This window comes from Etheostoma cragini, chromosome 18, assembly GCF_013103735.1.
Source record: "Etheostoma cragini isolate CJK2018 chromosome 18, CSU_Ecrag_1.0, whole genome shotgun sequence".
Classification (NCBI taxonomy): domain Eukaryota; kingdom Metazoa; phylum Chordata; class Actinopteri; order Perciformes; family Percidae; genus Etheostoma; species Etheostoma cragini.
In genome coordinates this window covers 15,848,678-15,874,652 of record NC_048424.1, presented here as the reverse complement: position 1 = coordinate 15,874,652, position 25,975 = coordinate 15,848,678, and the positions used below count along the sequence as shown (strand labels likewise).

The window sequence follows — 25,975 nt, the reverse complement described above, 5'->3', positions numbered from 1 at the left end:
ATCAGATCACTCACACAATGTTCGGTTTTAATTGGAGAATCAATTTTTTTTTTTCAAACCCAGCAAAAGTGCTCTAAATTTGGTTTTATACTTGCTGTCAAACCAACACATACTTATGTGTGCACATTAGTCAGATGCAATTAGCACACTTGCAGCAACAGCCTTTTGCAATTAGAGTGCAGGGATCTCTCCAATTGTTTCAGTTTTTCACACCGCTTATTCTTGTTCTGGAGTGCATAAATACCTTGTTTCCCTCTTGCGAAGAGGCCCTCATCTGAAATTGGACCAGTTTTTGGAAAGGAGCCTCACTTCTAGGCAGTGTGTACATGCAGGATAGGCCTCTTGACTGAAGGCGTGCTATTAACCCATTTCCCATGAGAAGACTCCTTTTCAAATTTTTTAGTGATTCTCGGTGGAGGAGGAAAGCTGGAGAGCTTCGCTGTAGAGCCACTCAGTCCAAGATCAAAGCACCCCCCCCCCCCCCAACTGGATTAATGTGGCACTCTCAGGGTGATTACAGCAAACACACTCAGGTATACACGCGGCATCCTCCATGTAGAGTGGATTTCTTTATCTTGAGTTGAAAGGATTACCCCCCCACACACACACACACACACCCACACCGACAGCAAACAAAAATACAAACGAGACCACGTCTGTGCCATTCAGTTCAGATCATCTCAACCTTGACAAAGTGTGCCTGGTTTTAGTAGGAGACAAACGAGGTAGGTATGAAGAGAGAAATATGGAACATATATCATCCCTAATGCGGCGATATTTTATACAGCAGCATTTTGTAATGGCATGTATTCATAGTGTCAATGGCTCCGTTAAAGTGACAGGAGTTATCCTGCTAAATTATGGCTCTAATCATGATCCCTGTCATCAGTAAAGCCTCACTCTAATATCACTAATGGCCAGTATGGTAATTGTAGCACATTAAACGTCTAAGGACCCACATGATGTCTTCACGAATATTTATGACAATGTTTTGGTTTATAGCTTTTGCACGCGCTCTTGTCCAACTTTAGTCATTTCCATAATTGTGTTTGACACACTCTGACTTAATGTGATGCATTAAAGAATGGCACAAACAGATACTGTGTATCTATTAAAATAGCTTAACTGCTTGTTTTTCAGATGTGCCAGCGCCGCTGTAAGCTCAGCATTCACACATAAAAGACGGATCAGGTGAATAATTTATGATATTCATCCCTCTCTGTGAAAGCATAACCCACTGAGTCTGATCTGAAAAAGAACATATGATTCCATCGCTGCAATAAATTGTGAACCCGGCCTAAATTGTGCATTAGTGATATTTAACTGCAGTTGCATAACATCTCTGCAGTAGCTGTACGCGCTCATCCGCTGTTGTTTCCCGGCACAGGAGGAGGCCAGCCAAGTTGTCTTACGCACGACAGTTTCAATCTGCTGCGGGATGGCTGAATAATTCAAAGTTCTTACACAGGACCATCTGGCAGCCCAAAGCAGGCACGCGAGACACCAGCCTGCCTCAAATAGCATTTGTAAAGTGAGTGTGGGATAAAGCAGCAGGACCCCGGCACAGGCAGATTGAGCTGCTTACCAGCAAACTGAAATGTGCTGCGTCAGACTGATGGCTTATTTGGGAGGATATAGGCAATCAGAGAGGGAGCTCAAATATTGTTGATATGACATAAAGTTCATTTCACTCCACGCTCAGACTTTAAAATCAGCTGGAAAGCCAAATGTCCTCCTCATCACACACACACACACACACACACACACACATGCACATGCACGCAGACACACACTCTTTGGGTTTGAGTTTGCAGACTACCAGAATCTCTGACTCTCTGATGATAATTTTCACAACATTGATTCACCAGGATTTTGTTATGTAGTTGCACAACACTTTATTATTGTATACATTATGCATTACTTACAGCAAATCATCCTCATCCCAATCTTTAAATTTAAAAAATTGGGGAAAGATTGAGGATATGGGGAACTCTGCATCTACATATAAATGATTGAATATTAACTTATTCGTTTGAATGAGTGGACACAAGCATCCACATCAACCTATATGAGTGTGCACACACACACACACTAATGCTTTCTGTGGATTAAACTGTAGATTATAGGGGATGGGGGGGGTCAAACAACACAGAACTTTCACCCAGGAGACCAAGGTTAATGTCCCGTTCTTGTCCCGCGTGTCAGTGAAACGTACATTTTGTACTGTATTGCCCAGCCTGGTTATAAGTATGGGCGCACCGATCCAATATAAAGATGGGATATAGGCCCGATATTGACAAAATAGCTGTGATTGGAAAAATCAACAGAGCCACAAGTTTTCCTCCGTCGCAACAAGTCCTACATCAATCGTCAGTAGCATGTGCATGTACTGCAAAGTACAATACAACCAATTTAATCAAGCACATCCAAAAGCAACATGCAAATTCAATACATTACATCTATGTTATTTTATCTTAGTTAGGAAAGTAATGTTTACTTGGAAAAGTCTGGGGCCTTTTGTCTCTTCCATAAAGTGGAAGAAAGGTATGAAGCGCAAGGTATATAGTTAATTATCACTTCATAGCGGAATCGGATCAGTATACGTATCGACAGGTACACAAAGCCCAGGCATCGGTATCAGGACTAAAAAAGTCGGATCGGTGAATCCCGAGTATTAGGTTGCTCTTTAAATGTCCCATGGCACAAACTTTTCCCTTTATGAGATTTTTAACATTAATATGCATTCCACCAGCCTGCCTATGGTTCCCCAGTGGCTAGAAATGGTCATAGGTGTCAACCGAGCCCTGGATATCCTGCTCTGCCTTTGAGAAAATGAAAGCTCAGATGGGCCGATCTGGAAACTGGCCCCTTATGAGGTCGTAAGGGGCGAGGTTATCTCCCCTTTTCTCTGCATTGCCCGCCCAGAGAATTTTGCCGACGCGTGAGACAGAGACATTATGGCTTTCTAACGAGCAAAGTGGCAGTTGGTCAAGGCCACACCCCCAGCATCCACCTTGCCCCACCTCTCTTCCTCAATGACTACAGACCTTAGAAATGGCATGTGGGATGTAACACGAGTCTCATTTAGTGGCAGAGAATGACAGGCTCTGCTGCTATTAACAGACAAAAAAACAAAAAGAGACTTCAGATACAGTATTAGGGGACCACTATAAAAGAGCATCATGCCCCCTGCTCTGGCACCCCAGAGACATTAGGAAAAACGTTTTGGTTTGCAATCTGCAGGGTTGTGTTGCTGTCTCAACAGCAGCAAACGGAGACCTTTGGCAACACCGACACTGACGCCAACGCTTCTCCTCCAGATTGAGTCTTATCAGTCTCGTTGGATCAAAACGCAAATGCTTAAAAACTAAAACGCAGCAATGGAAATGTGTCTAGAGTTATTTCCTCATGATTCTGACTTTCTTCTCAGAATTCTGACTTCAAACTCAAATAAAAATGTTCCTAATCTTAATATTTTTTATCTAAGGCACTAATCTCCCTTCATAGGTATCACCTGACTTAGGCTACTTTTAGAAACTTTTTAAGGCTCTCACACTGAGCCGAGCATCTCTCCTCCTCCTCTTCCCTCTCCTCTTCCTCCTCCTCTTGGAGGAAAACGCCCCAGCCTTCCCCGTGCAGCCTCCTCCATCCAGCAGCAGTGCTACTCCCCGCGTCTCGCCCGCCACACTGACTGATCCGCGGGCTGCTGATGGAGGGCACTTCGGTGTAAGTGGACTTCAGAAAGGCTCCCTGTTTACCTCAACGCTCCTGTGAAACGAGAGTAACAATGTAACAGTACACGGTGGCAACAGCACGCATATTTATCTCTGCGCTTTTTCTGGGCACCTGCGCTGTCCGAGCGAGTGCGCGCTGCACGCGGAGCGGAACATCCGAATTGGAGCCTTCTTCACTTTCACACCTGCCCTCTTGTCCTCCTGTTTAACCCGAAGCCACGCGCCTCTGGGCGAGGAGGGGACATGTGCACAGGCTTTATGACCTGCGCTGCATCCCGGCTGGAAGGGTAGCCACCGTGTCCCGCGGAGGACACCGAACAGGTAAGCACAGCCCCGGACATCTTTTTGAGTTCCAAGGTCCAATAGGGACAAAAGAGACACTTAGGTGTGTTTTGTGTGTTAATATGTGTTTCATGTTTTTTCTTCAAACGTCTATTTATTTATTGGCATTTTAGAGAGCAACATACTCTGTAAAATACTACAGAAATAGTTTTTACAAAAACATTTACATACACAGACACGAACACAATAGGTCACGTAAAACAGACAATCCGATTAGATAATTATCAAAGTTCAAAGCTGCTCCAAATATTGACATCACACCTCAGATAGTTATCAAAGATATAGAGTTACGGTAAGAGCCACGAGGACATGTGTTGTCTATTCCTTCTAAAATGTCCATGGAGGGTTAAATGGAGTCTCAGAAAGTGTGTCAACGGAACCACGCAGTGTACACCTGAGTTTAACCAGTTTGAGGTGCTGCATAATGTCTTTGATCAAAATAGTGAAAGTTAGAGGTTGTGGCTGCTTCCAACTCGGTAGAATGAATCAGCGCGTGGGGTGCCTGTGTAGGTCACCAGGAAGAGCGCTATCATCACCCCCCCCCCCCCCCCCCCCCCCCCCCCCCCCCCCCCCCCCCCCTTTCACATCTTCAGCTGTCCTATGTAACAAACGCCCCCCAAAAGAATCTTTAAATAAAAAATAAGAATGAATCTGTGAGCTAGAATGGTCTTGAATCTTTTTTTTTTTTGGGGGGGGGGGGGGGTCCAGTAGAGGACTCTTAGGTGTGTAATTTGACGGAAAAAAAAGTAACTTACAACATTCCTAAAGCGAGACTGGGCATTGTGGTGTGTTATTCCTGTGGTTTCCTTGCCTTCCCAGTGTGGCCGCGTCTTTATTTTATTTATTTGTGTCTGTCAAGGACAACGCACACCTCTAACACACACTAGTAAAATGTGCCAGAATTAGCTTGGAGGCTGTTTTACATCCAACCACACCAGGTTACCCTCAAAAAACAGATAAAAGGATTGAGCTATAAATTATGCATACATGCATATATGCCCTATACAAAAAGGTTGATAATACTGACGCTAAAAGACGACATGACCATGAAAACAAAAAGAGTTGGCTGAAGCGTTCAGGTTTTTACATTTTTCTTCTTTCACACCAATGATGAAGTTGGAGCTACTTTAAAACAGACTTGAGTTTCCACTAAAGCTGCATGGACAAAAATAAGAATCGGCTACTAATTCGATATTTGAAAAAACGATCCAGTCAATTTTCATGCGACAATAAATTTAAAAAAATGATGTTTTAAGCCTCTAAAAATATGGTGATTTTCTGACCTTTTCTGTTATATATCATATTAAAATGAAAAAAATGTGCGTTTTGGACAAAACGAGTAATTCAAAGACATGCGTTTGGGCTCTGAGAATCAGGGAAGGACATTTCCCTATTTTCTGACATTTATTTTACAGCAGATGATTAATCTATTAGTCGAAAAAACAATCAGTTGATTATTGGATATTGTCCCCCGTAGGATTACCCCACTGCCGCAGCTCAGTGATCAAAAGATCAGATCAAAAGAAAAGATTCAAAAGACAAAAACATTCATCTTTAAATGTGCATGCTTGTGCACAGAGCAGCTCAAACTGAAACACATTATGTTTTTGAAGCTGAAGTTTATGCTTGAGAGTTGGTGTATGCGTCAATCTCTTTAAAGAAGAAGGTGTGTGTGTGTGTGTGTGTGTGTGTGTGTGCGAGTGAGAGAGTGACTGTGATTATCTTCAGAGTGAGTAGTGACTCTAGAGTCATAGTGAGAGAAACAAAGTGGAGCAGGAGAAGTTAACCCTCTCCTTGACTTCATGTTGTTAATGGAGAAGGAGAACCAGGAAATGGGGGGGGGGGGGGGGGGGGATTGCAACGCTAATCAGCCACGTCCAAACGGTCCAATCACAGTGGGTGTGTTTAGCGTCGAGGTGTACATCATACTACGAGTGTGTTGTAGTACTCAAGATAGATTCTTGGTCTTTTTGAAGGTCTCGGTCTTGCCTTGGAACCGACCACATTTTTACTTGGTCTGGTCTGGTCTCGGATAAAGAGGACTCGGGACATTTGAAGACCAGGTCAAGACCACCACTTCAGGGAGACCACTAAATTGCCTGTGCATTGTCAAATTTTATGTAGAGGTGGGTCAGTAGGGGGGGCCTTGGGTGGCACCTGCCCCCCCCCACTTGAAATATGATTGCTCTCCCCCCCCTTGGTGCCCCCCTAATCTATTGGGCTAGAGTGCTGTCACTTAGCTGCCTGTTGGTCCAATTCCTGCCTTTCCATTTGGTAAATGGATATAAACTTTAAAATCACATTGTATGGCAGCTATTCTATTGTTGAAATTTTGAGGCCAGTTTAGAAACAGAAACATATTAAACTGACTTTAGAGCACTTGTTGGTGTGTGTTGGGATTTCAAATGTTATATGTGTTTAAACATTGTGTGTGATTTGCATTATACATTTAAGTTAAAAGGCTAAAGCATTATTTCAACATAAATGTGGACATGCTGCATGCACTAAGTTTGTTGTTCATGCATTAAGTTGTTTTGCAATAGTCTGTTCTATAACACAAGATGTTCCAGCTCTCCTAAATATGCCAGAAGCAGAATTGATGATTAGGGTCCGTGTCCTGTGTCTGATTTCAGTCCCTCTTTACAGCCCACTGATCTTTTGCTCTGCAAGTCCTGAAAGGGTCATAAACTTTCAGTCACATTCCAACTGAAAAGATGACAAAGATAAGCACACTAACACATCACACCACTGTGGCCTAGAGACCCCACCCTTAGTGAATAGGACCAGCGGTGCAAGAGTCGAAGCGCCAGACAAAGGAAGGGGAGAGCTGTGATAGCTTGATCTATGTAACTCTGTCTCAGGATATATCTTAAGTAAAAAAAAAGGATTCACACATCAACATCTGAGATTCTGACTACTAACTGACTGAACCCTGAGACCGGAGCAGGATTTAGCTCAAACATGTGCAACATTTTTATTATATTGCAATTCATTTCTGTTCTGTTTCCTATATTTTAATACAGTTCTGAGAAAAAAACTCATCCCTGCCGTTGTCACATGACAAACTGTGTATTTGGATACACAATTTGTTACAAATAAAAACAAGTGAAATTAATAATGAACGTGATGTATTTTATTTAGAAAAATTACATTTTTGTTCTATCCAATTGAATGTCATATGTTGCTGTATTTGTAAGCAGATTTTCTATGCTGTATTCTGATGAAATCCCGTCTGGCACTGGTCCTGTTTTGGTCCTGACTTGATCTCAATGCCTCAAAGTCTTGGTCTTGTCTCAGTCTCCATACGCTCTGGTCTCGGTGATGACTTGGTCTCGGTTTAGGGGGTCTTGACTACAACACTGGACTACGCCGTAGAGTCCGTATCTCCACCTTCCTACGTTTCCAACCTACGTAGGAACCTCTGTCCACTGGCCTTTAATCTCAGATCCCCCGTGTTGGTGTTTCAGGATGTGTAGACAAGTATGTTCAAACTGAGTTCAACACATTCAGAGCCTCAACGTTTCTTACTTTCTCCCTTTGTGTTTGGGTTGTTGCATGATCAGTTTTGTCTCAAGCGATTTGTTACTGTCTCAGGCGACAGGTGCAATTTCCAGTGCTGCTGCTTGTCATCATTACTCCGCATTAACTCACTAATAGGGCTTTTGTTATTAGGTAAGTGCCTAGAGCTCCGTGGCAGCCTGTGAGAATGAAGATGAAAAGACGGAGGGCAAAAGTGCAGAGGAATGAGCGCTGCTAGGTGTGTTGGATATTACAGTGCTTTGGTTTAATAATGATAGAGCTGCTCATGTACGCTTCTCGGTTATTCCAGGTGTGTGCTGTATCTACCAAACAGTATTTCAGGCTTGAACATGCATGGCCTGCACAACTGGACTCCACGCTAGTCTGGACAAAATGATTCTACATGGAATAGATGCTTGGATACAGGAAGTCACAGTTTCTTTTTTTTTAAACATATTTGGGGGCTTTTTCCCTTTATTAGTGAAGATTTCCAGTGGATAGACAGGACAGGGGGAGAGAGATGGGGAATGACACATTGATGACAGCATTGTCTCTTTGCTGGGCTTCAAATTAACTTTTTTGATCGCCAGCCAACATTTCTAGCAGGTTTTCGCCAATCAGATTTTCCCCTAGCCACATGTTTTTCAAGGGAAAACAAACAAGATTACGAGTGCTACTGAATTCATTTCAAACATCCGTGTTCATTTAAAATGCTTCATTTGAGTTTACGGCAGATATACTGTACCTTAAAATGTTAAAAATACAAACATTTACTTTGAAAAAAATCATGTAATAACAATATCTTCAAAGTTGAACAGAAGATAAAGATAATGTTTCAAAATCTGTAATTTTGCTGTAAGAGTCCCCTTCTGAGTCTGTAACTCTGGATATTCTCATTTCCTGCTCCCTGCTCTTAGGACAATGAAGAGTTTGTACCCAGTGTGTCTTCCTCTTTTACTCTTCTGGTTTCTTAACTCCCAAAATCTTCACGTCCTTTTTTTTTTTTTTACGACTTAATGTTAGCTCCTGTGGTTTGTTTTACGCCGTTCCGTTAATCTTCTCTGTTTCTATAGTGTATAATAATAGAAATGAAATCTCCAGATTCTATAATGTATGATAATAACAATGTATCCTTTATTAGTCCCACAAGGCGAAATTACAATTTACACTCTGTTGTTATTACACACAGGCCTGAATTACACACACACACACATTCTCAGTACCTATACATGGTACTTCGCCTTGCTATGAGCAGGAGGTGAACTTGCACCTCTCCAGCCACCAGTCCCCCCCCCCCCATACTTTGGTCTGCATGTGGACTTAACCAGTGACCCTCCGGTTCCCAACCCGACTCCCTACGGACTGAACTACTGCCACCCCCTTTCAGCGTAGCTCATAATCGATACCGCACACGCTACACACAACATGGTGTTGCCAGATAAAAATTAAGTTTCCAAACCAAACACCCACACAAAACTGCCCAAATGTCTTCAACGGAAAACAGACAAATCTTTCAACACTAATCTCGCTGCACTGCACAAGAAGGTCTAGCTAGTCCACAGAGCATTCTGGGATGGTAGAAAAACATGCCCTGGTTTATTGACTTCTTTAAAAAAAAAAAAAAAAATCACAATTGTCTTGGGCAGTGCTAAGCACCAAGAAAAGCTGTGGTGCCGCTGCAAAATAACCTCGAGAAGGAACTTGATTTGGTGGAACGCCGTGGATGTATAGAATGGCAACACTGACCCGTCGCATCTGTTCTGCAGCCAGTTGATTCAAACATATGCAGTGTTATTTGCTTCATTCATCACCAGCCATATTGGCTAGTAACTTTACATCGTCAATTGCCAAAGATCATTTTTACTTTTCGCGTTTTGGCGGTGTTTCATTTTAAGCCCTGGTTGTTTGGTCAAATTATGTGTCCTGACCAGCGCCCTCTTATGGTCCTGTGAATGATGACTCTCGTGTCTGAGAAGCAGCAGCAGAAGTAATGTGACGTTGTTGACCCTGATCCTTCCCTTACCTCGAGTATTTTTAGTTTTCCAACCCAATTAAACTAATCATAGATGTAGCTGTTTCAATCTTTTTTGGTTTTTAAATGCCAGAAATTCCAGAAATACAATAGGTGTTTTTCCATTACGTGGCACCTGTTCAACTCACCTCAACGCTACTCGCCTTTTTTGGTTTTCCATTATAAAAAAGTCCCTGGTACCTGCTTATCGGGTACTTTATTCATTACCACCTCCATTGAGGCAAACTGAGGCGATACCAAAAGTTGAAATGAAAACCTGCAGCCTGCTGATTGGTTGGAGAGAATCGTCACTGATCACTGCGTCATCATCGCTTGAAACAGATGGTGAAATGATAAATGTGATGAATAAAAATGTCATCACCGTCTTGTAGTCAGCTAGCCACTCGACAGGAGTAAACCTGGCATAATAATACACTTTAAATAGTCCAAAAATAACCAAATTACTAAATGATTCCATGGAAGCAGGCCACAGTGTCCAGTGTTTTTAAGCTGCTTGCCACCTTTTCTATTATAAATCCTATTCTAGCTCATTTTGTTGAAACTGAATCTCCGGGCCCTATTTTAATGATCCAAGCGCACGGCGTAAAGCGCCCTGCGCAGGTGCCTTTAGGGTGTGTCCAAATCCACTTTTGCTAGTTTGACGGCGGAAAAAAAGATTCAGTGCGCCAGGTGCATGGTTCTAAAGGGTTGTGCTAAGTGTCTTTATTAATCATAGGTGTTTGTGGGGCGTAACATGCAATCAACCAATCAGATTTCCTCTCCCGTTCCCTTTAAAAGCCAGGCGCATCTGTACCCTGACGCATTGCTGTTATGATGGTGGATTTGCACCAAACCTTTTTTTTGCGCTTTCCTGTTTGTGTAACAAGCATAGTGTGTGCGCTGTGCACGAGCCTAGGCACACTTACTAATGCGCTGTTGTTGCAACATAACAATTAAATGCTGCGTTACTGACTTTAGACCAGGTTTTTGTTGGTCAACGGCGCGATTACTTTCTGCTGCCGCTCCATAGCAATACACCAAGAATTCACCTGAACACACCTCCCTGTAAGACCAGCACACCCATGGGTGCACAGGTGGGCGCAGGTGCATTTGCTATTTAAACAACGTGGGCGCTGGACGGGAAATAAACAACTGCGTCGGTCTTAAACTAGCAAAGACACTTGCATCGGGCTCTGCGTCGCACTGCACTCAGTACTAATGTGAGCACAGGGCTGGAATTTACGTACAACTGACACCTGACATAATGATGCAATAATGATAGCTATAGATAATATATACTTGTTTAAAGGAACTGTACTCAAAATACTGAGAAAAACAGTGTGCTGGGATTGCCTCCCCATGGCTCTCACAGACCGTTCCCCAATACGTAACTGAGCTATGTTTTTTCATGGCCAAACATGGCTATCAAAACTAAGAACAACACACTCAGAGAGTGAGTGTGAAATCATGATCTGCTCAGGACGCCATTAATCCATTCATCAGATATGAAAAAAATAACTAAAGCAATAGTTATTCAACTTTCAGATTTGGGGTGTACTCTCTGTGTCTGTTTTTCTTAACGTCGCAAACAAATAACTGTCTTCTATCTATTGTATTTACTGTACCGGAGGGATATGTGATTTTTCCAGTTGTTACAAATAATCTAGTCTGCTTCCATTTCTATAGCAAATTGTTCTCTACTGCTATTTATACTCCTTATCTGTATATGTATACATCTTTATGATAAATAAATAATATCATATTTGTATTTGAACCCCACCTTCCAAAAAAGAAACGAGAAGGTCTAAATGGGGTGTAACTGATAATGGTCTGGATGGAAATCAATTGCAACACACAATACTTTGAAATGTCAATTGACAAAAATGCATGGGAAAGCAATGGACAAAGTGTTCACAGTTAGTCCCCTTGACAATCTTTCACCTCATCTAAAAGGCAAATCCCTCATCATATCACAATGGCAGCCGTCTATCACAGTCCCTGACTAGGGATCTCATCATAGGGGAACACATAGAAGTGTTCCTGAAGGTCTAGTTGGAGCTATCAGAGGCAATGATGGCAAACAGTAAGCAGCAGCCAGGACAGCATATTGTCCTATTCATCTTAATGACTCCTGTGGGCAGGGCTGCAGTGAACGTTGAGGAAGGGCCTGAAAATGCTCTCCGGTGACCTTCTGTGACTAACAAATGATACAGGGACGACAACAAGCCTAGCCTTGGCCGAGAGGCTGCCAACTTCAGTAAAGCTGTGAAAAGAGGACAGAGCACGAGAGAGTTAGTCTATCAGTCTGATTTTACAGCAGCCTTCAATCTGGCTACTCCCTCAAGCCTGAGCCAGTTATTACATTTTACTCACGTTCGCCTTTGCAGAAGCACTAATTGAATGCATCCAACAGTAAGGGAAAGACCTATCTGCTGTACCAACATGACCTTGGATACCTCTTCTTGATACCTGGAGCGAGCAAGACACTTCAGTGGAAGCGAGGCCCTGCCGCGGGCTGTGTCATCATGATGGTCAACCTGCTATGTCCAATTTACAAAGATGTGTTTGGGTAGCCAAAACATGGATTAATTTCTGTCTTAGGAAGCAATTATGGATGCAGGAGGAGGATAAGAGGAGGAGGGTGGCTCTGTGGGAATAAAATCTGAGAATGGTGCAGAAATTTGTCAGCCCTCCACGTTGACACCCTTATCCAAGTCATCTTCTAAGGATAGTGATATATGACAAAGGTGACCGTGATCATTATTCACAGACTGGTCGTCTTCTTCTTTCCCTTGGCATGCCTTCCTCCTGGGTCTGATCAAGTGTGTTCTATTTTTCCGCAGTAATGATTTGTGGATGTCTGTGGCACTGTAGCATCTGAAGGACAGCGTGATGCGGAGCCTTCCAAAACAATGTCATAACCCACATCCATTAGCCATATGGGTTCCATTCCCCAGATTTGCTTGATGCAATTGTGTTGTCCTCCCACAGCGGAGCCGAGTGCAAGCCTGGGATCTATTTAATTAGAGGATTCTTAGCTCTTCTGGTCTCTACACCTTTCTCAAAAGGCCTACTTCTGTTCAATATCAATCCTGTTGTTAGAATAATTCAATTTATTGTTTTATTTAATTTGTCATTCCACATGTCATTCATGTCATTTTATTGTCATTCAACACACATGGAGAAAAAAATCCACTCTCAGGAACAGCAGTATGACACTGGCATTTATTCATTATCCTATGATTAAGGAAGAAAAGAAAGGTTTAAATACAGAATAAATAGGACAATAAATATAATCAGCAGTCTATAAAGTGCATCAAAGTGCATCAAAACTCCTAAAGGGTACTGTATTCAATTTACAATGACAAAGGTGGCAAATCATCACCTTGTAAATGCTGGTACCAGAGAATGTTTGGAATTTTAAATTGATTTAAATAACTATTTGATTATCAAAGTTGTTGATTTTCTGGCAAATTTGATTTATTGACTTATTGTACTTGTAGTTTCATTCTTGACTTTGAAAATAGTAATTGACAAAGTCTCAACAGTGGAACCACATGAAATAATCAGCAGAAATGTCAACCACGCTATGTGCTTGTATGTGTTTATCCTTGTGCACAAACATTGCTCCATAGCAAAACTAGTGGTTAAAACTCCACACCTGAAGTTTTCTCAACTTTCAACCTGACCTTTTTTATAAGATTTGAATCCTGCAAGACATACATATTATCATTTATTATGTTTTATAAATACTTGAGCTTAGTCTTGAAGGTTATGCTCGTTTTGTTTAGAAAATAATGTTTGTGTTCTTATACGTAAGCAGTTGACACTATTTAAAAAATGTCACCATATTTACAATTTGTAATACTGGAATAAAATCTTCATGTGAGGCTATTTGATCATGAAATACCAGCGTGAAAACAAACATTTACAGACATCAGATGTCATTAACATCTTAAAAAGCGAGGGCTAAGAATAGATGCTTGCGGCACCCCTTGAAGCTTAATCATGAATAGATACAAATTGCTCTCTGTCAGATACTGTATATAGCTAACAGACCATCTGGAATTACATGTAAACTGTGTATCCAAATGCTATTGACAAGTCTAAAAATACACCAAATAAACAGTTTAGAAAGGATACTGTACTTCAAACAAGTGTCATTTTGTTTTTCTCTAAAATACTTATACACAATTGTGTTTACATGATGTTACTTATAGTTAAAGGTTGGTAAATTGAGTCATTTCTCAAGAAAAAGAAAGGTTGAACCATTGTTTATACTTGTATCATGCTCATTTGAATCGGGGATGTGTATAACTGTTTGGCCATTTTTAAGTCACAGGGTTCAACACATGAATGTAAAGTTGATGGCGTGTTTTATGTTTTATTTTTGCTTCAGTGCGGAACAATGAAATGCAATAGCTCTCCCTCTGCATCGCTTGCAAATGCAAGCCTTCAATTGAAGTTGGCTGGTGTCTTGCATGGATCCGTATTTACTGCCGCTCCTGTGTTTGCCGTGTAATTGACTTCTGAACACATAAATAAGGAAAGCTGTAATGGCTTCCTTTCCCCTCCTCCCCTACATGCTGGATCTCTCCCTGACTGTCAATCCTATCCTCCGGCTCACCTCTACCTCCTACCACAGCACCTCCTCAAAGAGCAATATGTTTGAAACAGAGCAAACAAAGCCGTAGTCCGGGTGGACGAGGTATCTGGAAATCAAACATGATCGCCCATCTAATCGGTGAAGATTGTTTGTGGGCTGTATGTGTTGCTCAGTTATTTAAGAATAGAATAATAGAATGAGGGTCACTCATGCTTAAAATGTAAGCATTCATGGCCTCCAAAGGTGCTTTTGTTCAGTTATCACTCTTATATCAGCTGTAATTGATTTTAAGGCCAATAGTAATATTAATTTAATCATAACCCCCAAAAATAAACAAATGTAACAGATAAGGAGCCCTTAAAATGTGTTAAAGTCTTGAACATACAGTATACAGTATACTCAGAACTTTTCATGTTGTTGCTTTTTCATAGTGGAAGAATTGACTGTAACACACCAACAGCAAATTTTATTGTAATATTCCATGTAATAAAATTATAACAATAAACACTGTAGCCATACAACAACACAAATACATATTTACCTAAGATGAGGAAGATATGACTAAATTATATAAATGTAGATCATAAAAGTAGTGAATCAGAACAATTATACATAGGATATACTTTTTATGGAGACTTTGGTCATTTGGAGCCAGTAAGGAGATCCTAAACCCATTCTTGTGCTCCGCAGTGTCCCGCGGTACAGAGGTCCAGTCTTGTTCAGTGAGTCCTCTCAGTCAAACCCGAAAACCAGGTTTCTACCACTTCTAGGGATTTGCACCAAGTTGGTTGGTTACTCTGTGGAAAATGCGTTCCTTAACAGCTACACTTAGCGTGCCCTCGGACTTGCGTAGAAAATCACCATGGACACTACTCATGTTTGCACTCAAAATGCACTCCTTAACACTGCTCAACCAACCAAAATTCAGCAACCCCCCGCCCCAATCGGTGTATGAATGTGTGACTGAAAGCATGAAAATCTTAAGAATGATGTTTAGATTAAGACTCAAAGATGTTAGCTAAATACAACTGCACTGAGACAATCTTCTATTCCTTTACTCTGTGTGTGTGTGTGTGTGTGTGTGTGTGTGTGTGTGTTTTGGTGATTGAAGGTATGTCGGACGTTGTTGCCTGAACATACAGATGCTTGTTTTTATGTCTGTGTGTTTTTTATGTTGACTATTGGAGCAGACGATGCAAGAACGTGTGATGTGAACAGACAAAGTTTTATCTTATCTTAGCTCTTAAAAATAGACTTCGACATAAGGACCCTGTTAATGATGCAAAACCTGTCTTAGTTGATATCATAGTTACTTTAGTGGTGCAAATTATAGCAAATGCATGTTAAATCGCATGACCACAAATCAAATTCAGTGGATCTAAAATTTTGACAGCCTGAAACGAAAACTCAAACCCTGTGAGCTTTTTTCCCCTCAAGCTCACTGTTTTGACAAAGAAAGCTGTTGTCTGTCAGCTATGACTGTCTGCAGGCAGAGGCGGCATCACGTCATTTGTTTCTCCCAACGGGAGCACCAGATTATTCATGATGTTTTCAGTAGTCTAAAATGAACCCAGTCAGGATTGTTAACCCTCCTGTTGTGCTCGGGTCAAATTTGACCCTGTTCCAAAAAGTTTCTACAAGAAATTTGGGTTTCTTTTAACAAGTTGTCAACAAATAAAATGATGTGTGGATGGTTCCATGCAACACTCTTCACAGATAAAATGAATCATCAGTTCAATACTTTCATTGAAATTGGGTATTTCATTCTATTTCATAGCATTTGAAGGAAGAAATTGTTAAAGGGACGTTTTTTGGAAAAAACTGCAACAACAACGTCAAAAAAGCAAAGAATAAAAATCGGTTAAGTGATAAAAGACTTGGGAAAGGAGTGAACATTTTTTTAATCATTTTAAATTTTGAGCCAGAAAAATAAAAGGTTGCATGATTGAAGGTAAGACAACACAAGGGTAAAGTAACAATGCACATGTTGATCCCTGAACAGAAACGGCTGTTGGTCCTTATTAGGATTGACATAAGGGCATCTTGCATTTCCCGTCTGGCTATGATTGTATTACATAAAAGTTTAAAATTTGCTAGTTTAATAAAATTGAAGGATTGTCTCAGGAGTTTGGGTGCAGATCTGTCCCAGTAGCTCAATGGTGTTCTAAGCCCCCAATGTCAACTTCAATTCACCTAACTTTAACCTTAACCCTAACCCTAACCATTGCCTAATTGTAGTGGCAGGCAGCCCTGCCTGAAAGGCGATGTTGGGGGCTTAAACCCCCCAAACACTGTCACAGATGTAAGGGTGCTTGTTATTGACCCTATAACATGCTTTGCCTAAACGCGCTTGGTCGGGACTATTGGTGTCCCTTTTGACCCTGTTTGTATAAAGAACACGTTGTGGGTAGACTTGAGGTTCCGTGACCTGCGGGTACGGGGTGGTAAAAGAAGAAAGCGGCTTCCCTTACACTAATGACGCAATAATGAGACAGTTAAGGACACACGCAGAACAGGAACCCCACACTCGTAGCTGAAAGTCCTGTGTTTGACCCATTTGTCCCTCCGACCAACCTCCCTATGAAGATTTTCCCCCTTACATACAGTTCTACTCCCTAAACCCTGTCTAGATGCTGCTTTTGTTGCATCAGACGCTGACAGCCACTGTCCAAACGTCCGTGTTTTACGCGTTTTGAGTGAGAACGGGTTGATTGGTCACACATGGCTCTACTCTCAGCGCCTTTTGTCTGCACGTAGGACCAATGATCTGGGTGTGGTGCTTAATTCTCTGCACCTATCTGCTGCTATCAATTACAGCTTTTTATGGAGAGGTGCTGGAGAGGAGATCAGAGTTACCATGGCAACCGGTGTCTTTGGCAGTGCGTTGCATCCCCTGCAGGACTGTGGATGGAGCACTTTCAAGTATTACTGCACAGTAAATTTTAAAAGATTCAAAATCTTTAGCACCCGGGGGGCAGAAACAACAAGCATGAAGTACATATCAGTGCTGGCAGACTTGTGCTGTTTGTGCAGTTTCCCCTCAGCTTCTCTGCGTTTCATTGGGTTGCCGATGCTATTTTGAATGTTAGCGGTTAGCTTTTGACAATTTGAAGGAAGTTGCAAAAGTGTCTAGCAGGCAGAGGTAGTAATTCACTGGAAGTAAGCCCAGAGTTATACAGCATATACTTAAGAATTACCTGCTCACACACTTTTTACAAGCTGCTTTAGGAGTCTGTCAAATTAAAATGTCAACAACTTACCCTTCCTCCATAACACACTTTATGACCAGTCATTCTCAAAATATTTGGTTTTTTTAATAGGTGTTGAGTTAAAATGTCTGTGGATGTTGACTCTTAGGGATCAGAGCCCAAGCTACTATTGGAAATGCAGAGGTCAGGTTCCGTGCATTTGGTCTCAGAATTGAGAGGTTTCAGAGACTTAGAGTGAGTTTGTATTTTACTGTTGCTCTTTATGATGGGTATTTCACAGGATGGCTACTGCATATTTGAATTTGAATAGCTTATAAAGGGTATCAGGGATTTTACTTCTGGGAGGAAGGAGAAGGCTTTGAAAAAGCATAAATAGGCAGTTCTTCCAGAAAGTGTTTTGTAATTGTTGCAGGCAAAAATTCCTAATTATTTGGCACATTTTCTTAAAAATGCGACCAAAAAATTGCGGGAACTTGCAAAAATTGCATTTTGATGAAAAAGTGACTGTGTTGTCTTGTTGCGTAATTATGTCACTTCACAACAGGTGAAGTAAACTGAAAATCTTTTAATGATATTTTAAAGATATATATGACTTTTTGGCAACAAAAACGCAAGGATTATGAACTCATACAAGCCTTGCATTATTTTGCAAGGAAATCTGCAACGTATACGGTGAAATTGCGGCGTATTTGAAAAAATGCGGCCCTTGCATAAATATGCAGACTTTGATTATGCATTAAATTATGCAATTGCATAATCACATTTTTTGGAGGGACTGAATAGGCGAGTATTAAATCTCCCTCTCAGACTACACATACTGAATGTATAGAACACGGCATCCGTGGGGTACAGGTTCCCCAACACTCAACATGACGGTACCCGCCACCCAGCCATTTTGGTTTTACTTTAGAAATTGTGTAGTGATGAGGTTATTGCACTACCGCTTCACCTGTTGCAAGCCTTGTTAGCACACCTCCCGCCGGGGTGGAAAGAAGAAGAAGCTGAAGAAAAAATGTCCTCTCTGGCTGATGATTGTGGTAGTAACAGCTCGTCATGGGCCGGTCACGATCCTAACCCCTCTTGCTGCTCTCTACTGATGAATTTGAATAGCCAGCAGAGGAGAGACTGGCAGAGCCGATATACATGGCTGGTTGTTAAGGATAGAGGCTTGGGGTGCATCGCTTAGGCCGAATTAAACGGAGGAGTTATGGTATTCATTGGTAGCCTGAGTAACTATAGCCGCTGTTCATCTCGGAAAAACAGCCTGATGCTTTTTTTATAGACTAGTTGCGGGTGACTGTTTTCTGTTAGATTTATCAATTCCTTCAAGTATAATAGCGTAAATCCTGCATAGTGCATACACTTGTAGCTGTTATGTATCTTTGTAAGTCATTGTTTGTCAAAGGGCACAACCCCCTGGTGACAAAAAATAAGAAGAATAAGTGGGCTCCCCCAAAGGCCACGTTATAGTGCAAACACTGCTGGAGACATTCATCTGCATGTACGATAGAGCTTAGAGCGGGTCCAAAAAAATCAAACCTGACCCAACCCGAGTCCGTGCACGTTATGCCCGAGCCCTGCCCCGCCCGACCCATTATGAGCCTGACAATTTATTAATACGTGGGCCTTTGTAACTGACTTTCTTAACTACTATTCTGAGTTAGTAACTACAGAAATCTGTTTAGAGTTGTCTCAATGAGTAATGTATCAAGGAAGAAGCATGTAAACTGCATGGTCTGTTTATTCAGAATGGAATGGATCGCAAATGGATCTGCATTAAAAAACTGGACCCATAGCTCCCTCCCTCAGCCAAATAGTGTGGGTAACAGATCAAGGCAGCAACATAATCAAAGCCCTGCAACCATATAGGAGACTTTCTGGTCTCGATCACCTAACTAATACTGTCCTTCGTCATGGTCTGCATGCCGACGCACTGACCAATAATGCACCGGATATAGGAGAGACTATATCTGCAGCTAAAGGACTCGGGATATATCTGAAACAATCTGGCCTGTTAGGGTAGACACGATTTAGCACAGTTTACCTCACATTCAAGTCAGTGCAGAACATATAGCCTACCCAGAGCTATGGGGAAGCTGATAGACATAGCTTTCTCCCCACCCAATTAGGCTAATAAAGTTATGATTAAAAATATACAAATGCTTGATCAAGGGCCTGGCCCGAGGATGGTGGTGGGACATATCGGCCCGAACTGGCCTGCAGGTTTGTGCTCGGGCAGAGAATCTAAACTCTAATAGACGGCAAAACTGAAAATCAGTAAACTGTTTTAAAACTAATCCAGTTGTGTTTTTGCAATGCTCCTGTTCCTGCCAGATCGCCGCTCTTTACACATGATGATTGTCTTTAGATGCGCGATGTGAGACTGCAGTCTTTTCAAAGTCTGTTCAGTCTTACAGGCCAGGCCTGAGTAAAGTAGTTCTTTTTTTCACTTGGGTTTTTATAGATTTTTTCACATTTTGTAACAAACAAAGCCACATAAGAAAACCAAACCAAAATACAGTCCTGTTGGGAGTTGCAATCCTTCTTGTTCATTCATTAGTTCTCTCAATTTCGTCCTCTGTATCTAATGTTCTTTTAATAGTCTTTGTCGCTGTTAAGGTCCTGAGAAATGTCCATTTTGGCCATTTGTCCTCCATCGCTTATTCTTGCAGTCTTAAGCAACGCATCAATTTTTCCATTACATAGATTTCCTCTATTATCTCCATCCATTGTCCTTGAGTCGGAGGATCCACTCTACCCCATTTACTTGTGATAGCTTTTTTTTCTAGCTATTAGCAGTATTTTTACTAGGTACCTATCTCCTGCATTCACCTTTTCCTCTGCGAAATAACACAAATAGAGTACCTTACAACGAATAGGGATCTCATATCCCAACACCTTTTGCAAAGTTTGATGTACCGTCTTCCAAAACTGTTACCAAAAACATTTCTAAAATACATGCGCATAATCTAAACTTGATGCTCCACATTCTCTCCAGCATGATAGCTTCACATTTAAATATTTACTTTTGACCTTGGTCGTAATAAAGAATCTGACCACATTTTTCCAAGACAACTCCCTCTAAAGCATATGGAGCCAGTGGCCGCCTGTCTGTGGGGACACGCTGATGAGCAGTAATCGGACCCTTCTCTAAAGTGAGAAAAACAGCAGCAGACGGCTGAGTTATGTCTCTCTTTTATCTGATGGAGCACTTAGTCTCCCAGCCTTGTTGTCAAGTATTCTTTTCACTTATGGCCGATCGATCGCTGTTGCCAAGTGTTAATGATGAGTCATACTATTAAATGTGATGACCTGCGGCCGTATTCTATTGCCTTGCACAGACGGATCCCTGTGATTACGGTCCAAGCAGATGCAGTAGGAGAAGCGAGTTGAAGCCAAAGCTCAATTAAAACTGGCCTTAGCGCACATAACACCCAGGAAGACATTTTTGTTTAAAAATTAGATTGCTTTATTGGTTTTTCTGTCACATGAGGAGATTAATGTGTTTTCTTTGAACTGATACGGAGATAAAATACTGCGAGTGGCAGGATAATCATTTAGGGAAATTAACAGCCAGTGCCAGCCTTTTTTAATTCAGAGTGTTGTCATTTTTTTTCGTAGTCTGTTGGGGATGTGTGGTGGAAGATGTGATGCAGATTGCTCTCAGAACCAGGTTTTTTTTATGCTCATTTATAATGCAATGGGACAGAACAGGAAGTGACAGTGTCATGCAATAAAAAAAGGCGTCTCACTGTGTCATTAGCTGGCTGTTGTTAATCTGTCAAAAGGATGAAATAATGCCACTGAGTACATAAGTGATCTTTTTTTTACTTTTATCAGCTTAATGCAATGAAATCTCGGGATGGAGCCGTTTCTGCTGCGCATGCTATATGATGGTAGTCTCGCTTTGCCAGAACCTCCTTCAAGGCGCACTGAAGGAGGCTCTGGCTACTCCACTTAACATTCAATGATGGGAGGAGAAGGTGCTTTGGTTAATGGCTTTTGTTTCAATCAGAATTCAATCAGAATTGTCATGGGTGAGGCTAAACTCTGTACAGAGCCTCAAAAATAGTTGTGCAACAGAAAACTCTGGACAGATAGTCTAGCTAGCTGTCTGGATTTACCCTGCAGAGATCTGAGGAGCAGGTAACCATAGTCCTCAGAAATCCACTTTAAAATTCCGACACAAACAAAGCGGAAGGAAAAGGAAAATATGTGCATCAGGCAGAATTTCCTGCAGCAGCTGAACAATCCCGGAAGTGGACTGCGTAGGATAAAGACTAATATGAAGGTGACCTGATGCCTGAGAGACTCTTTCATTTTTATATTTTTCACTTTCATTTTTTTATTGCACACTTTTAATTTTCATTCTGTTTTTTGTCGACATCCAGAAACTCTCACTCTCATCATGACAAAAGCAACACTAGCTAAGGTGCCTTTGGCGTTTGTTAGTGATGCAAAAAGTCTCTTTTAAGTTTTCATAATTAGACGCTCTTGGTCGGGACACTTTTTGACGCGGTTTATAACAAGGTGAAATTCAGTCCACAATGGAAAAACAGGATGGGGCGCGGGCATTGCAGGTGAGGTGGTAGCAGGTTTCAGATGGCGTGGTTGGAGTACATTACATACATTAGCTCTCAGCTGAGACCATTGTCGACATATACAGGACGCCAAATAACGACATTTACTGTTGCACTAATCTGGACGTTGCTTAAATGCCCCATATATGCCCTCTATGTACACATTTGCTGTCAGCTCACTTGTTAATTGCATGTTTTGTGTAGATTTGTTTAAACAACGATGTGGAGAGCCCTAGTCACTTGTTTAGAGCAGGCTGGTTAAGGGATACACTGGGAACCTTCTTATGGATATACTGAACGCCGTGGATTACTTTTCTTTTGTGTCTTTGAATGACGTCAAAATACAGATCTTTTATTATGTTATAATTTTCGTAATGTAACGTTTCTGCGTTTGGAGAGGCATGATTGGTCACTGTTACATTTTATTTGAATTTAGGTGTTGGGGGGTTTCACCTCCGTCTGTCTATTGTGTTCCAAGACAGTTGTGCCGCGATTGGATTTCATATGGGCAAATTGTTAAACTGTTACAATGTAATTTAAAATCTGCTTTAAAAATACACACAAGTTTATTTATCATGATTGTTTTGCCCATGTGTGCTTGTGCTGTGTTCCCCAAGTGGTAGGCCAGGGCTCAGCTGCTGCAATGAATCCCCCCCTCCCCTCCCCCATTGTCAGACCCCACCTCTGGCTAATTGGGCATCACTTGTGACACAGCCAATAAACGAGAGACACACCCAACCAAAAGAGAGAAAATATAACTCAAACACCGTTCCGAGGACACATGGCATTTTCCCCTTGAAACCGCAGCCCAACGCTGCACAGCATTTAGAGGTTGAACGAGCCCCAGGCCTTGAGACTGTTGGTGTAACCATGGGGAAATTTCAAATGGCTCAAATCTGCACTGATTTTAGTCCTGCAGACCTTCAGGAATAAGTAAACCAAATATGCTGTATGTTGTTTAATAAGACATCTGCAAACTATATTTTGCACCACATAGATGCACATGTTTGTTCAGAAAAGAAATATTGCAGAACTTGCCTTAGCTTCTGGATTAATTTTCTGGATTAATTTCCTAGCTGGCAGGGCTTCCAAGCCCTGCAAAGGCAGCAGTCCTCACAGATTTTAGGGGTCTCAGCTCAGTCCTCCAACTCTGCATTCAGGCCAGCTTTTAAATGCTCAAAGGGATTTAATAAAGGACGTGTCAAAGGCCATAATGGCTAGAAAACTCAAAGTACTCTGCAGTCAAAATATGAAGCGCCTGTTAATATCTAATATGTTCCACTGTGGCAGAGCTGGGCTGAGACCGTTTTTCCCCCCATTTTTGTCGTTTAGCCGTGTCATCTGTAATCATGAGCCTGACAGGAAGGCAGCAGATCATGAGGTGCATTCACACCAAAACAAGCAATCCGCCAATTTTCCGCAGGGTGGTGCTGCGGCGGAGTGGGGAGTGTCCCTTTGTGTTCTTAACCCCCCATTGTAGCACAAGCAGGCGTTGAATATCATAATTACTGTTTTCCGTCAGATGGTGTAAAGCTCTCGACTTTTCTGACAGCTCTTGAAGGTAGCTTTATTTCACGGGTGAGAGAATGTGTGCTTTGTTCGTGCAGGAAACATTCAGCTATTACACAGTTTAGTGCTTGTGTTTGGTCATAGAGTTCATCAATCTTGGATGTAAAAGATTTGTTGCACAAAATCGTATAACCTTCTGTAAGGGCTACAAAGACACAAAAAGCTTCAGCGGAACAGTGTGAGTGTTAGCTTTTATCAAATCAAATTATTACGTGATGAATCAGTGATCCTGCTTTTGGTCGAATACAACAAAGCTCGAGGTCAAAGAGTTATAAAGAAGGAAAACATGGAGGACCACACATTATGCTGATTGGTAATCATCATGTAGAGTTTTTTGGTGTTCTTCACCATAGATGTAGAGTGACCAATAGAGACTTTGCCTAATGTCTTTCTCTCCAACCATAACTAATCAGAGGTCTCCACTGCTGTATGAACCATTGTATCTGATTCTATTAACGTAGAAACAAGACACATTTGTGATTATGTAGTCTTGCGTTTTCAGACCTTCTTCCATGGCGCTGCAGAGGGAGAGGTCAGGCCAGTCCACACAGCATTCCGGGATGGGAGAAAAACATGCTCTGGTTCATTGGCATTTCTTTAAACCAATCAAAACTTGGTAGGAACTTGTTTTGGTGGAACGTGTATGTTCAAAAGTAGTTTTAGTTGTCCAACATTAAACTCAGATTGGACAGATAGTCTAACTAGCTGTCTGGATTTACCCTGCAGAGATCTGAGGAGCAGTTAACCATAGTCCTCAGAAATCCCTCTGAGGTTAGAATTTCAACACAAAGATTGAAGAAGGGGACGGACATCCTGCAGAATTTCCGAGCAATCCCGGAAGAGGAACGTCGTGGACATGGACTAGTGTTTATACTCAGAATAGGACAGTTTGAGCTGTTGTTTTATTTCAGATGCCCTTTTGACATTTTTTTCTGCTTGGGCGGGTTAAAATGATAAACAATAAGCAAGTAATGCAAAATTCATTCAAATCTTCACAGAACTTTGATAAACATGAGCCCTGGTTACACAGTGAAATTGTAAATGTACTGCGTACAATTTTAATCAACATTCATATCACCAGACATTACAGTTTTAGTTATTTTAGTTATTTTTTGTTCTTCTGCAATGCCGCATTTATGTTTTAGTTTACGAAAATGTTTTATCCCACCAAGTTTTTGTTCATTTTTGTTTCAACGTTGCTCAGGACAACCACCTCCTCCGCATCAAACACATCAAGAGTTTTTGTCACAGGATTGAAAGCGGTGGAGATGTGTTTCAAGTCAGGGTACAGAACATCCTTTGGGATGTAACCTAGATGTTTTATGTGCACAGATCTGCTGCCATGCGTGCCATATCTCTGACTCAATACTGTTGCTCTGTGACCTTAGGGGGAGCAGAGGAAGATGTGATGTATGTGATATATTAGCCTGCAAACACTATTATCCAGTAAGCTGGGAGCCAGATTGTTTTAGCTCGTATTTGTTCACACGTAGGGAGGACATTTCCACAAGCACCTGGAGACAGTCTGCCTGGACAGTGCTCCAATTGGGGAAGCTGTGGGTGTATGCTAGATAGTTTAATAATCTCTGAGGCTGCAGTGTTAAAGTGGAGCACAGCCGGGGCGGCCACAGTTCTGCTGAGTCTCCATACAGTTCCCCACCAATCTGCCTTCCTCTCAGTTTTGCTCCTAAAGCACACATATCATACTTGATCTCTTTGTGTTATTAATGGCAAATAGTCTTCAGTACTCATAGTGCAAAATGTGTTATTTTTGGTAGGTATATGTGAGCCAAATCATGAATTTGATTACAAATCAAAAGATCACCTTTTGGCGTCTGTTTGTTGGTAGTTGGGTTCGCCATTTTAGTCTAGTGTCAAACATCTCCAACATGATCATATGTATTATATGTACCACAATACTGTATGATTGCCATGCATTTTTACAGATATTTAAGGTACCCGCTGCACCATAAGCAGGTCAAAATCTTTAACCCAATCAGATAAAAACATTGGCATCCAATGCGGCTCTGTCCGGCGGTAGCACCGCCAAACGATTTTGATTGTTTTAAAGATTTGCCATTAAACCAGAGCATGTTCTTCTCCCCTCCCAGAATGCTGTGTGGGCTAGTCAGACCTTCCTCCGTAGCACTGTGGAAGAAGGTCTGGCAAAGGAGAGTAGTTTACAGGTAAATAATACACATACATTGTATTATATAAAATGTAATAATGGATCATATCTATTAGCTTTTGGTTGCACAAAGCTTTCCTGAATATTATTTAAAAGGATTTTGAAGTTTAACTTGAGCAGTTAATTCTGCCTCCAGATCAGTTATGCTTCGGGGAAATTGTGATACTGTATAAATAAAATTGCCTCTGCAACGAAATGATGATAGATGCCCAGCAAT

At 41.5% G+C, this 25,975-nt stretch overlaps 1 protein-coding gene across 3 annotated transcripts in view; it reads left to right on the top strand.

Moving 5' to 3' along the window:
* The first annotated feature begins 3,557 nt into the window (after positions 1-3,557).
* The window catches only part of LOC117961961 (heparan sulfate glucosamine 3-O-sulfotransferase 5), an 86,476-nt gene continuing 64,058 nt past the window's right edge, over positions 3,558-25,975 (top strand). For 2 of the 3 annotated variants that reach the window (XM_034901024.1, XM_034901023.1), the window contains exon 1: positions 3,558-4,055. The gene's annotated coding sequence lies outside the window, so the exon portion shown is untranslated. Of the gene's footprint in view, positions 4,056-13,250; positions 13,253-25,975 lie in introns of all 3 variants that reach the window. The other variant, XM_034901022.1, reaches the window with a different exon arrangement.